An 11,872-nucleotide genomic window follows, 5' to 3' on the forward strand; every position below is an offset into this window, starting at 1 on the left:
CTGCCATGATTAGCGGCTTCAAGTGTAAATGATCCTACAACCTCACAGGTTCCAACACTTATTTGTCCTACTGCCCCACTCTCAGGAAAAACCCTTCCTTAACGCCTCCCCTGAAAATGAAATCTTAGGTATAGATCCAGATCTAGCTATCAGTGCCCTTACCCAGAACAAAGTATAGCCATCTACTTTTATAGCCCACACCGCCCTCTGGACACTTTCAGTGCCCCCGGGGCAGTCTTCCCACTGTGGAAAATACGGATTCTAAGATAAGCATTCACTTTGGGAGTCTTTTTATAAAGGGCCAAATTGAGTGCATGATGTGTAGATTATTGTTCTGAAAATCCGAAGTCCATTGTGTTTACCTGTGCCTGTGAGAAGCCACAATACACAGTACAACACATTAAAGACACTCTATATTAAAATGCCTTCACTTTTTCAGTTATTCTATGTCAGTGGTTCTCAAACTTCCTCATGTTGTGACCCTTTCATACAGTTCCTCGTGTGGTGATGACCCCCCCAACCATAAAATTATTTTCCTTGCTACTTCGTACGTGTAATTTTGCTACTGTTATGATTCGGGCAGACCCCTATGAAAGGGTCATTCGATCCCCATAAGGGCCGTGACCCACAGGTTGAGAACGGCTGCTCTAGATGAAAATGCACTCACCTCTTATGTTTCTTTATAAGCAAGAAGAAGAAAGACAGTAACATTTAATCATGGCCTAAAATCTCTCAGGCCCTGTGCTTAACAAAATCACCAGTCTGATGGGATGTTGAAGGAGACAAGCTTTATGGTCTCTTTAATTAAAACTCTCTCTTTTCTGTGGAATATTTGAGCAATTTGATATGTAAATCCTAACCACAGTAAGTCACAGAATTAATTGTGACTTAGAATTAATTGCCTGTCAATTATAGCCTTATTATTCTACAAAAAGAAACTCCTTTACCTATGGGTTAATCTTAAATCCAAAACTACAGAAAGGATATGCAGTAGAAAAACAACAATTGTCTCATCCTGACTATGTTGACATAGTACATGATAAAAATAGAACCTAAGAGAGGAGAGAAACAGAGGAGGAAAATAGTATTTTATGTTCATACACAGAGCTTAATGCAAAATGTTTCACTTCACATATTCTTCATTTTTTATCACAAATTCAAAAATATTATTTAATAGTTCAGTCATTAGCCACTGTTGTGTTCATACCCAGCTACCATGCTACATATCTAGTTATATGGGAAGAAATAAAATGCAGGGCTTTCTGGTTTGTGAAAGGCATTAATATGCATGAGAGTGCAGCTTGCCCCTTGTGGAGATGTAGAAGGTTCTTGTTAGCAACCTCCCAGACGTCTCCATATGTGGCTGTCTCTTCATTTGGAACTTGCCTTGGCCAGTGAATTTCCGAAGGCAAGAAAAAATATGATTGAGCATCCAGGCTTTCCTGATATCTCTTTGCCATCGCCATCAGAAGATTATGCTCCAAGAGGAGAACAAGAAACACCGAGTGGTTCCCCCCCCCCCACACCCCTATGCTGGGGTAGGGTGGTATGCTGGGATGGCACCATCCCAGAAACCCCAAGCATGATTTGCCAAGACAAAATCAAAAAGGGTGAAATAGATGCATCTCACAGCTCCATATTGCCCTCTTAATAGCTCTATCATCACACTTACCATATCACATCATCTTGTTCATTATTTTCTATTTTTCACTAGGATAATTTTCTATGGAACTGAAATTGCATTTTTAACCTTGGGGGCAGGTGGTTTGAGGGAGCAAAGGCTTCCTAAAAAGCAAATAAATATTGAAGAATTAAGCAACATAAAGAAATAGCAAATATTCTATTCAAACCCTTGCTTGTTATTCAAATGATTATCAAATAGCTGAAGTACATAAGTGAAAAATGTCCAGCATGATAAGAAAACATAAAGTTTGAGCTCTGCCCCGTAAGAGAGTGGGACAAAGGCTTCTTGTAGTAGATGATGCTTGAGTAAGCTAGCATCAGGCCTTGAGTAGACAACTTACTCCATGTGTTGGAGAACCTTGTTTAATGGGTTTCAATGGCAGATTTTTTCAGAAGCACTTGAGGAAGTTTCTCTACAGATGAAGCAGGAGTAAGAGCCACTGGAGAACGTTGGAATGGGTTAAGCTAAGCAGATGGAATGCGGCAAACCAGGACACGGTGGGTGAAATGGCACAGTCTTTGTGGGAAACAAGCTATCGATTGCTATCTTAGTCTGGACTTGGAAGCCAGGAGCATGAGAGTCCAAGGCTGAAGGAATGAATGTCCATGGTTCATCACAGGGGTCAGTGTCTTCCACGGAAAGAGCTTGGATTTGATTTCAGGGGCAATGGGAAGCAAAGAAATGATGCAGAAGATCAACATGACCAGCTTTGTAGCTTTGAGGTTTGAAACAAATCTCTGATGAAAGTGGCAGGAGGAATAAAATCAGTGACTAGATGAAGAAGTGTTTTAAAATATGTGAACCTGAAGGAGCGTTATGAAGAGCTGCAACATGGAAGAATGTAAAAGGCTCCTCCTGTGTTTATTGTCCGCAGACAAGTTTTTACGTGGGCGCGCAAACAACTGATACTGAATGAATAAGAAGAGGCAAACAACGGAAAGCAATGTTTTGTTTGCTGTTGCAAAAACATGAGTCACAATCCATGAGTGGCCAGCCAACAGGCATTCATCAAAAAGGTAGAGGGAGAATCGACAGATAGTGCAGTCAGAGGAAATAAAATCCCAAGAATAAAGAAAGGATCAATAATCCAAATGCAGCACAGAGATGCAGTTAGATAGGACTGAGAAAGCAATTATTGTCTTTGGTCATTTTGCCTTTCCCAGGCAGTTTGAATAGACTACTGGGGGTGAGAGCCAGACAAACACTAGCCTGAAGAATGACGCAGTAGAGAAGAACAAGCAGCACATCCTCCTGAGGCTGCAAACCCACGTGGATGGGGTAGATTTGCCCTAATCTAATTGTCCTATTTTTATGGAGCAGAAATAGCCTTTATGCTTTTAGCACATATCACTGACGATCTTTATCAAAATGGCTCAAAGATAGAGTCATCTTCCTCAGCCTGAGTATAGAACTTCAATCACAGTAAAAAAGGCATTATGGATGAGAAGTACCTCCATAGGTCTCCTAAATGAATGTGCTTGGGACACATGCCTGAGTGGTGCGATCATTAAGCGCTCAACTACTAACCAAAGGTTGGCAGCTCAAACCAGGATTTTGAACCAGTTTGAAAAGTTTGGTCAAGGCTCACAGACACAAGGGTTGCATACATACTGTTTAACAGCCAAATACCTCTGTGCCCAATGCTTTGACCTGAACTGAAGAAAGGTGGCTTTGCCCAGCTCAGACAGGAGCCAGCCCAGACATTCAAAGTTGTGAGGTCTGAGTGGGCCATTGCGTTCCATTTCCACTCTGGTCAAAATCTGACACCTTGAGAGATTTGGTTGCTCTGCGATCTGTATACTGTCCTTATTTTCATGGGTCATGAACAGGCCATTTGAAATTAGTCTTAGTCCCTGCTTTAAACCCAGTTAGAGGCCCCTCCACAGACAAGCCGGTAAACCCCGTAGAGCAGGGCTACCCCACATGTAAAGACCCCTGAACCCAAACTGGCTGAACGGCAACCAACAATCACTTCAGAAATGACAAGATCTTTGTGGGGATGGAATGCTATCCTACACATATGTCAAAGAGTAAAAAGACACGACTGTAAAACGACCTAAAGCTTTATTTGGGCCACCCCATCACATCATTAGTATTCACAAGAATGTGTTAGGTATGTCTAACACTATATTTAACCCATGTGTATTAAAAAAACCACAAATGAAATAGAAGACATGGGGAGGATTCTCATCCAAACCCACTTCTTTTTTTAAATTTCAAGCATTGCCTCGAAAATAACTTTCCTTTCTATTGGTCACACGCATTGGCTTTACTATCTTGCTTATACCTACATGTTAGGGCTGATGTTTAACTAACACTCATGTCCTGTGTTTGCCCCACTGACAGCCAGAGGAACGAAATAGCTGCGGGTTGTCTGGAAATGAGACTGCATCTGTAACATCTGTCTTCATTCAATCAAAACCCAGTGCTACTTACATTTTACGAGTTTACCTGCAACAGGAAACCACTTTAAGAGTTTTAAGACATTCTCCTCCAGGAGGATTAACAGGAAGCTGTACTTTTCATCAAACTTTTCCAACACCTTCTGCCATTTCCCCCATCCTAGCTGTCCAGCTGGATGTCACCACCTTGCGTGCAGCAATGATGGAGTGTCTTATCCAGAGATACTCATTAGAAGAGGTTTTGCTGGAAAGTGAAAATCAGTCATTATGGGAGTAGGGGTGAGGCGAGCAAAAATGTACTGTTTGAACCAAGTTCTGCTCCTAAATCTCTTTAAGTCTAAGTTATATAAAAGTTATGTTCATTTATCATCAAACATTAGTACTTTAAATGATTGTATTCTTATATAGAAACACAAAAGAAACTTTCCAGATACACTACAACATCTTGAACATATTAGTAAATTAATAAAACAAAGAATGCTCTGATGAGCATCACAAAGCAGTGGCCATTTGTCACCAAGAACTATTGTATGTAAGTCAAAAATTTAAATCCACTGGCTTTATAGTCTGTTAGTGACTGCAGGTTGCACAGTAAGTTGGTGTTCGTATTCTGAGGACTGCCTTTCCCAGGTAATCTGAAAAGCTATTATCAAGCGGCTTTATTCCTCCTTCATCCAAACAACAAATTATCTCTTTCCACCAAAATGACGACATGCCGTAACTTCAGTTACATAGAAGTAAAGCCAGTTATTTGGGGAAAGGAGCAGTACCAATTGAGAAACTAAACAAAATAGCCGCGAAAGTCAAGGAGAAAGAAGCCCAGCATAACACAGCCCTTGTTCAATAGATACAATTTGGCCATCATTTATTTTTTTTTACTAAGTTCAGAGCCCTCTTGTAAAGTATAAATATCTAACAATAACATAACATTTTGATGCTTCTTTATTCATTTTGAATTTTTCTCATTTCAGAGATTAGTAACAGCCATGAATATCCTCACCCCTTCACAATCACTAAGTGTATATAATTTACTGGTTTAAATAATTTCTATTAGTTCCTTGATTAAATCTGTGTCATATGTACACTTCTGTGCTTTACAGACGCCGTGAAGGCATAACATCGGAGTGCCAGTAACATGTCCTGCTTGCTCCCACTTACAAACATGAAGCAACAATCTGAGATACACTTAACCCTGCATGAGACCGCCTCCTAATGGTACAACGGCACCCAGTAGCTGTGCCAAGTAAATAGACAAAGCTGCATCTCTGGATCCTAGAGTCAGGCCGCCCAGAACGGAAACTGAATCCACCTCTTATTGCTGCTACTTTCTCTCTCTATGTCTTAGTTCCCATATTTAGTAGCTATGTTGTATATGTATAGTATATATATATTAAAATTATCTTTATATATATGTACATTATATGTATGTTGTAGAGTGGTTATGAAGATTAAGTCGATACATGTGATAGCATATAATGGATGCTCCATACAGCTTAGTTGGCAGTATTAACATGACTGTAGAGAGGTAAATGTATTTCTGGCCCCTCTAAAAGGGAAAAAAAATGTTACAAAAAAAGTCAAGTCATGTCAGATATCAGCTTACTCTCAAAAACATGTATGTGAAAAGTGAATACAGTACCATCCAAGGCAGGGGTGGCAAGGCCAAAAGCAACCAGAAGAGGTAGGCTGTGAAGTACGCATGTAAGGATCCATTAGGATTTAAGCTGTGGAGATGTCCAACATCCCGTTAGTCCATACAAATTTTGAAACCACATAATGACCTAAAAGTGACAATCATAGTTGAAAGCTTGATGAATTCTGATTTCTAAGGAGTTCTTTCCAACAATCTATAATGTGAAACACTTACATGACAAGTCGTATGACTGGATTAAACCTGGAGAGTCCGGAGGGTAGGAGAATAGGGGTAGAATTACAGACCTCTTTCAACAGCCTGAAACTGTCCATGATGAATAAAGTTGAATTACCACGAGAGACACAATGGAGAAATGGGTGACAAATGAACAGGGAAGCGTCTACTTTGATGTGACATAAGAATAAGTCTACAAGGCACAATAATAATTATGGAGTGCTTATTTTCCATTAGACAGTATTTTAAGTGAGTGACTGACTCATATTAACTTGTTTAACTCTCATAATAACTCTAATTATAGAAAACAAACCCAGTTCTGTTGAGAATTGCAAAGTATAACAATACAAAATTTATCACCTATTACTTAACCAAAGTTAATACATGTCTACTTTCTAGTGATTTCCCTCCTTCCTTTTTCCATCCCTGGTAATTATTAAAGAACGTTTCTTTCTGTGTAGAAACTTTTTCCTGAAATTTTATAATAGTGGTCTTATACAATATTTGTCCTTTGGTGAATGATGTCCTCCAGGTTGATGTGTGTTATGAGGTGTTTCATGGATTCATCAATCTTAGAGTTGTGTGTACGTATCATAATTGTTTATCCATTCATCCATTAAGGGGCACTTAGGTTGTTTCCATCTTTGCTACTGTGAATAACACAGTGAGTATTAGCATGCATATATCAATTCATGTCTCCGGTATATAAATCTAGTGGCAAGATTGCTAGATCATCTGATATTTCTACTTCTTTTGAAGGAAAATTCAGACCTTTTCCACAGTGCTCGCACCATTGTAGAGTCTCACCACCAGGCTGTGAGGAGCTCCAATCTCCCCGTACTCTGACCAGTACTTGTTGCTTTTCGTTTTGAACTTTGCTATAATTGCTTGTGGGAGATAGATCTCATTATTTTGATTCTCAGCTCTCTAATGACTAATGGCCACATAGCACATAGCTTGCTCACTGCCGACATAACAATATCAAAAGACTAGTTTCTGCCAAAGGAAGTCATGTGTGGTAAACAGAGGGTCACTGAAACAAGGGAAACCAACACAGAAAGAATTGACACAATTGCTAATCAATGAGCTCAGATATATCAATGATCAAGAAGATGGCATAAAACCCGGAACTGCTTCAATCGTTCATGTTTACGTATCATTCTGTTATACCTTGACTCAATGGGAAATAACAGCAACTCTTATTTTAATTCCCATTTTAGAGAGGAACAAAGAGCCTAAGCAACTTCCGCAAGGATACAGCTAGGAAGTCTACAGCTATTAAGGGCTGTAGAGAGGAATTGTGCACAATCTGACTTTTATTCCCTCTACTACCTTTCTTCCTTCCAATGTCAAGTGGCTTAAGGAATTAACCAGATAAGGTTGTATACAAGCTTAATTCAGAAATATTTGAAAATAGATAATGGAGTGTGTGTTTCAGGGTAGAGTCAAGCAGATATTAATAGAGAGTTAATTTGATACTGCACAGGAAGCATATGGATAGGTTAACTACACTATAAATTCCCTTCTTGCCTGTGTAGTATCAAATAAGATATGCTTAGAGAAGTCACACAGCAAAAGAATTAGATAAATTACTATGCTCATCGATACCTCAACCTTACAGAAGGTTCATGTGTTCTAAATTATAGGCAGCAGAATGGGCTGATTGCCTTGGAATCTTTTTTTTTTTTATATTATTACTTTTAGTCAGTCATTATCTTACCATTGGGTTTAACCTCATAAGACTACAAAACCCAACAGGGGGTACGTGCTTGAATAAGTAAAACAAAGCACTGTTATTTTCTAATAGGGTCACAAGTAATGCCGGTAAATTAGTAATTAGGAGACTACCTTTATATAAAGAAAATTTTAAAATTTTAATGGGTTTGAATTACTATAATTAAATAAAGCTCAAACCCAGCAAGATAAAAAGGATGAATGAATGACTTCCCAAGTGAAATAAACTGGTGAGTTATCAGGATTAGGACTAAATCTAGTCATCCCCCAAATCTTTATTAATGACCAGGAAAAGCCTACAATATGCTAATTAAATCTATAAATGCAACTGAGCTCACACGATCTTTCCAAAGGTTAAGCTAGGACAAAAGTTAAAAAGAAACATCTTCACCTTAAGGAAAATATTTTTAATAAGTAGAAGTACTGTCATAAACTCTCACTCAAAGCACCATCAATTATCATTCAACAGAGATGCTCTTTAAATAAAGGTCAAATTCCACATAATCAAACTATGGGAACAGACACATGAAGCTGGCTTTAAGAAAGCTTCACCATTTACATTTTCATTTAGTGTAAAAAACCTCCTGCTTATTTTTTATTGGTCAAGGGGGGAAAAGACATGAACAATGAAAAAATAAATTTTTCACCTTTATCATTTATACTTTTTTCCCCTTTCTAACTTAATGAACCAGAAACTCTCTGTTTGCAAGTAATAACATAATTATGTCCTTGGGAACTTGTTTTTTATAATGTAGCTATTTATTCTTTAGCTCTCAGGTCATTAGTTCAGAATTATATGTTTTTCTCATAACAACTGATAATAATAAATTCTTATATTACATCCCAAAAGAACTATGAAAAAATGCCTACTAGTCAATTCATTCAAAACATATACAATGCAACAGTAGAATGGGGGAGATTTTGACCAAGAAAAGAAGCTCAACATTGAGTATATTTTTATTCAGATATTTTATCCACAATATTGAATTTAGTGTATTATAAATGATTATCCAAGAAAGCACAATAGAATTACTTGTATCATAAAGTTCATTTTTAGTATTCAAATCAAGCCTGTAACAACCTAATTTAGAAAAACGTAAGACAATCCTTCAGTTCTGTACAGCTTTCCACCCCAGTTTCCAAAACAACCTCAAACCTCACTACCCTGAAGTCAATTCCAATCCAGAGCAACCCTAACAACAGAGTAGACTTGCCCCTGGGGGTTCTGAGGTCACAGATCTTGACCCGAGCAGAAAGGCTCCTGGTTGCCCCTAGCAGCAGTGGGTTCTACGGTTGACCTTGTGCTTAGTGGCCCAATAGGGAGCCTATCTTCCCACCCCGGTTTATAGAGGCTTCCTGAGTTCATGCAAGCTATCCACTTGTTGCCCACTGAAAGATGATTTCCCTCCTTTGAGGAAGACATATTATTAAATTACATCTTCAACTTATCTCCTGGGCAGACAAAAAGACAAGCATGCTGTGCTAAACCTCAAGCATTTGGAAAGTTTTATTTATTTTTTAAAGTTTGCTGACAATAGCTAAAAATTTAGGTGTTTTCATCTGAAAAATACATCGTGTCTTAAAATGCCAAGCAATAACAATGGTAGACATTCTCATCTGGAAATGACCAGCTACTGCCAAAAAAGAATCTAACTCTTTCATCCCTAAGTCTCCAGGTCCCAGTTCATGCCTAAAAGGGTGGGATTAATATGGATCACAATGATTGACATAAAATCACCCCCTCCACCCCCAGAGCGGGAGGAACAACAGAAACAGTGGGGAAGGGAAATATTGATCATTGTAAGGTATAAAAATACTTATAATCTATAATTTATCAAGCGGTCACAAGGGTGGGGGGTGCGAAGCAGAACTCATACCAAGGGCTCAAATAGAAAATGTTTAGAAAAGAATGATGTACAAATATGCTTGATACAATCGATGTACGGATTGTTATAAGAACTATAAGAGCCCCCAATAAAATTATCTTTAAAAAAAGACTCGACTTTAGTACAGGGTATGAATCCACATCTTTTGTTTCCTTGGCATTCCTGTAAGCATATTTAAATATATACTAGTCCTTTACATAGCATGGAGATTAATGTTCATGTTTCCACTACTCATGAGGGATTCCTGTCTAATTAAAGAGCAACATGTAAGCTCATCAAACTGAAAGCAAGTACCCCCAAAAGTGTGAAGGTGTGCTGAGATTAAGAGTAATTAGGTAGGTAGGGTTCAATATTGCTTCCTTTTGCTGTTGTTGTTGTGTTGTTTGCCTGGGTGCTAGTTCTCCCCATGGTTTCCTTAGTATGGAAATAAATAACCTATAAGGTTACTGAGTCCAAGTCCCCACCAAACAGGGTGAGTTGTAGTCAATTAAGATGGTAACTTCTAGCCACGATTCCCACTTCTGGACTTTATATGCCTGTGGTCATGGTCCCTTGTTGGAGGTCTTCTCTCTACCAGGGGGCAGTACTATAGTGGGAGTTAGACTTGGCTTTTTGTTGAAGGGGTGAATCAAGCCATGCCCTTGGTTTCCTTGAGCCCTACTCTACCTTGATGGAGAGTGTGATTTTAAAAACATCCTTTGTTTTCCTTGGATATTTAACCATAAAACACAAGAATTTTTAATTTCAGGAAAAAATTTTGTTTTTATTCTTTACTTTCATAGTTATCTATCTATCTATCTATCTATCTATCTATCTATCTATCTATATATATACATTTAATTAAAGGTTACGAAAATGCCACACTCGGCGTTATAGGGATACTGGTTCCATCATACAGTTATAACACACATAGCCTCACCTGCAAAATCAGACTTTTATTTGCTGGCTGAGCTTTGGTAGAAGCAAGAAACCTGTGGTGAGTTTTGGACATCTTTGGTTTCTGGCTCTGGACCCTGCCTGTGGCTCACTGCTGCCTGACCTTCAGATTTGGACTAAATGCCACCCACCAACCACATGAGACACGTGCTCAAAGATCTAAAAGGCTCTGTGGGCATTGCAGCAAATGGGAGGCCCCAGGGACATTAAGGAATTATTCAAAGGAGGAGGCGGAGGAAAATGGAGTAGATCAGCATCTCAGAAGAGTTGGCTATTAGGCACACCAATGATTTCCACCTCATTTGAACTAGTCTAGTGTAAATTCTTCTGAAAGAAATTATTACCACACCAGGCTATTATCAGATTCAGAATCAATGATAAACTTTCATTAAGGACTGAAAATCTAGTTCAGAAATTCCATTTCTGATATGGCAGCTTGAGCAGTTCTATGGAACCCCGAGCAAAAAAAAAACAAACCCATAAAAATAATTATATACAAACCTAACCTAACTAATTACCATAAATTAGTGCTGACTCATTGTCATTTTAGTGAGTACATCTATGATTGTGTGTCGAAGAGTTTACCCTCAATGATTTTTCAAAAGTAGATAGGCAGGCTTTCCTTGGGAGGAGATGATGTCGTTAGCTTGTTATGTGCAGTGAGGTTGTCCAACTTCTAATGACCCACATACAACAGTGCATTCGATGATCTGGTCCTCCCCAACCTCACACTTGCTGCTACATCTGAGTGCATTCCTTCAGCCACCGTGTCTATCCATTTCCCGGGTTTTCCTTTCTCCCACTGCTCCTCCTCTGTAACCAGCACGACATCCTTCTCCAGGGACTGGTCTCTCCTGATAGCATGTGCACGGGATGTGAGACAGAGTCTTAGCATTGATTGCAAGGAGCATTCTGATTTAAGACAGAGTTATTCGCTCTTCAGAAAGACAATAGTACTTTAATATTCTTCACCACCACCATAATTGAAATATATCAATTCTTCTTCAGCCTTTCTTATTTCACATGCACATGAGGCAACCGAAAAAACCACGGCTTGAGGAAGGTACACCTTACTCCACCAGGTGACATCCTAGCTTCTCGACACTTTAAAGAGCTCTTGGGCAGCAGAGTTTCCCAATGCAATACACAATTGGATCTCCTGAGTGCTGCTTTCATGGATATTGATTGTAGATCCAAGCAATAGGAAATGTTTGACAGCTTCAATCTTTCCTCCTTTATCATAGTATTGTCTATTGCTGCCATTGTGAGGATTTGGGTATTGTTTACATAGAATTAAATTCTGTACTGAAGGATCCAGTCCTTGAGCCTTATCAGCAAGTACTTCAAGTCCTCTTTTAGTTCA

The 11,872-nt window shown here is 38.8% G+C and overlaps 1 long non-coding RNA gene across 1 annotated transcript; it reads right to left on the reverse strand.

The window, feature by feature from the left end:
* Positions 1-1,671: 1,671 nt before the first annotated feature.
* On the reverse strand, positions 1,672-6,154 carry LOC142435973 (uncharacterized). Its single transcript, XR_012781694.1, has 3 exons — positions 5,954-6,154; positions 4,121-4,330; positions 1,672-1,785 (listed from the first exon to the last, which is right to left on the reverse strand). It is a non-coding gene; the product is annotated as an uncharacterized LOC142435973 (long non-coding RNA).
* Between the last annotated feature and the right edge of the window lie 5,718 nt (positions 6,155-11,872).

This window comes from Tenrec ecaudatus, unplaced genomic scaffold (assembly GCF_050624435.1).
Source record: "Tenrec ecaudatus isolate mTenEca1 unplaced genomic scaffold, mTenEca1.hap1 Scaffold_112, whole genome shotgun sequence".
In the NCBI taxonomy this organism is placed as follows: Eukaryota; Metazoa; Chordata; class Mammalia; order Afrosoricida; family Tenrecidae; genus Tenrec; species Tenrec ecaudatus.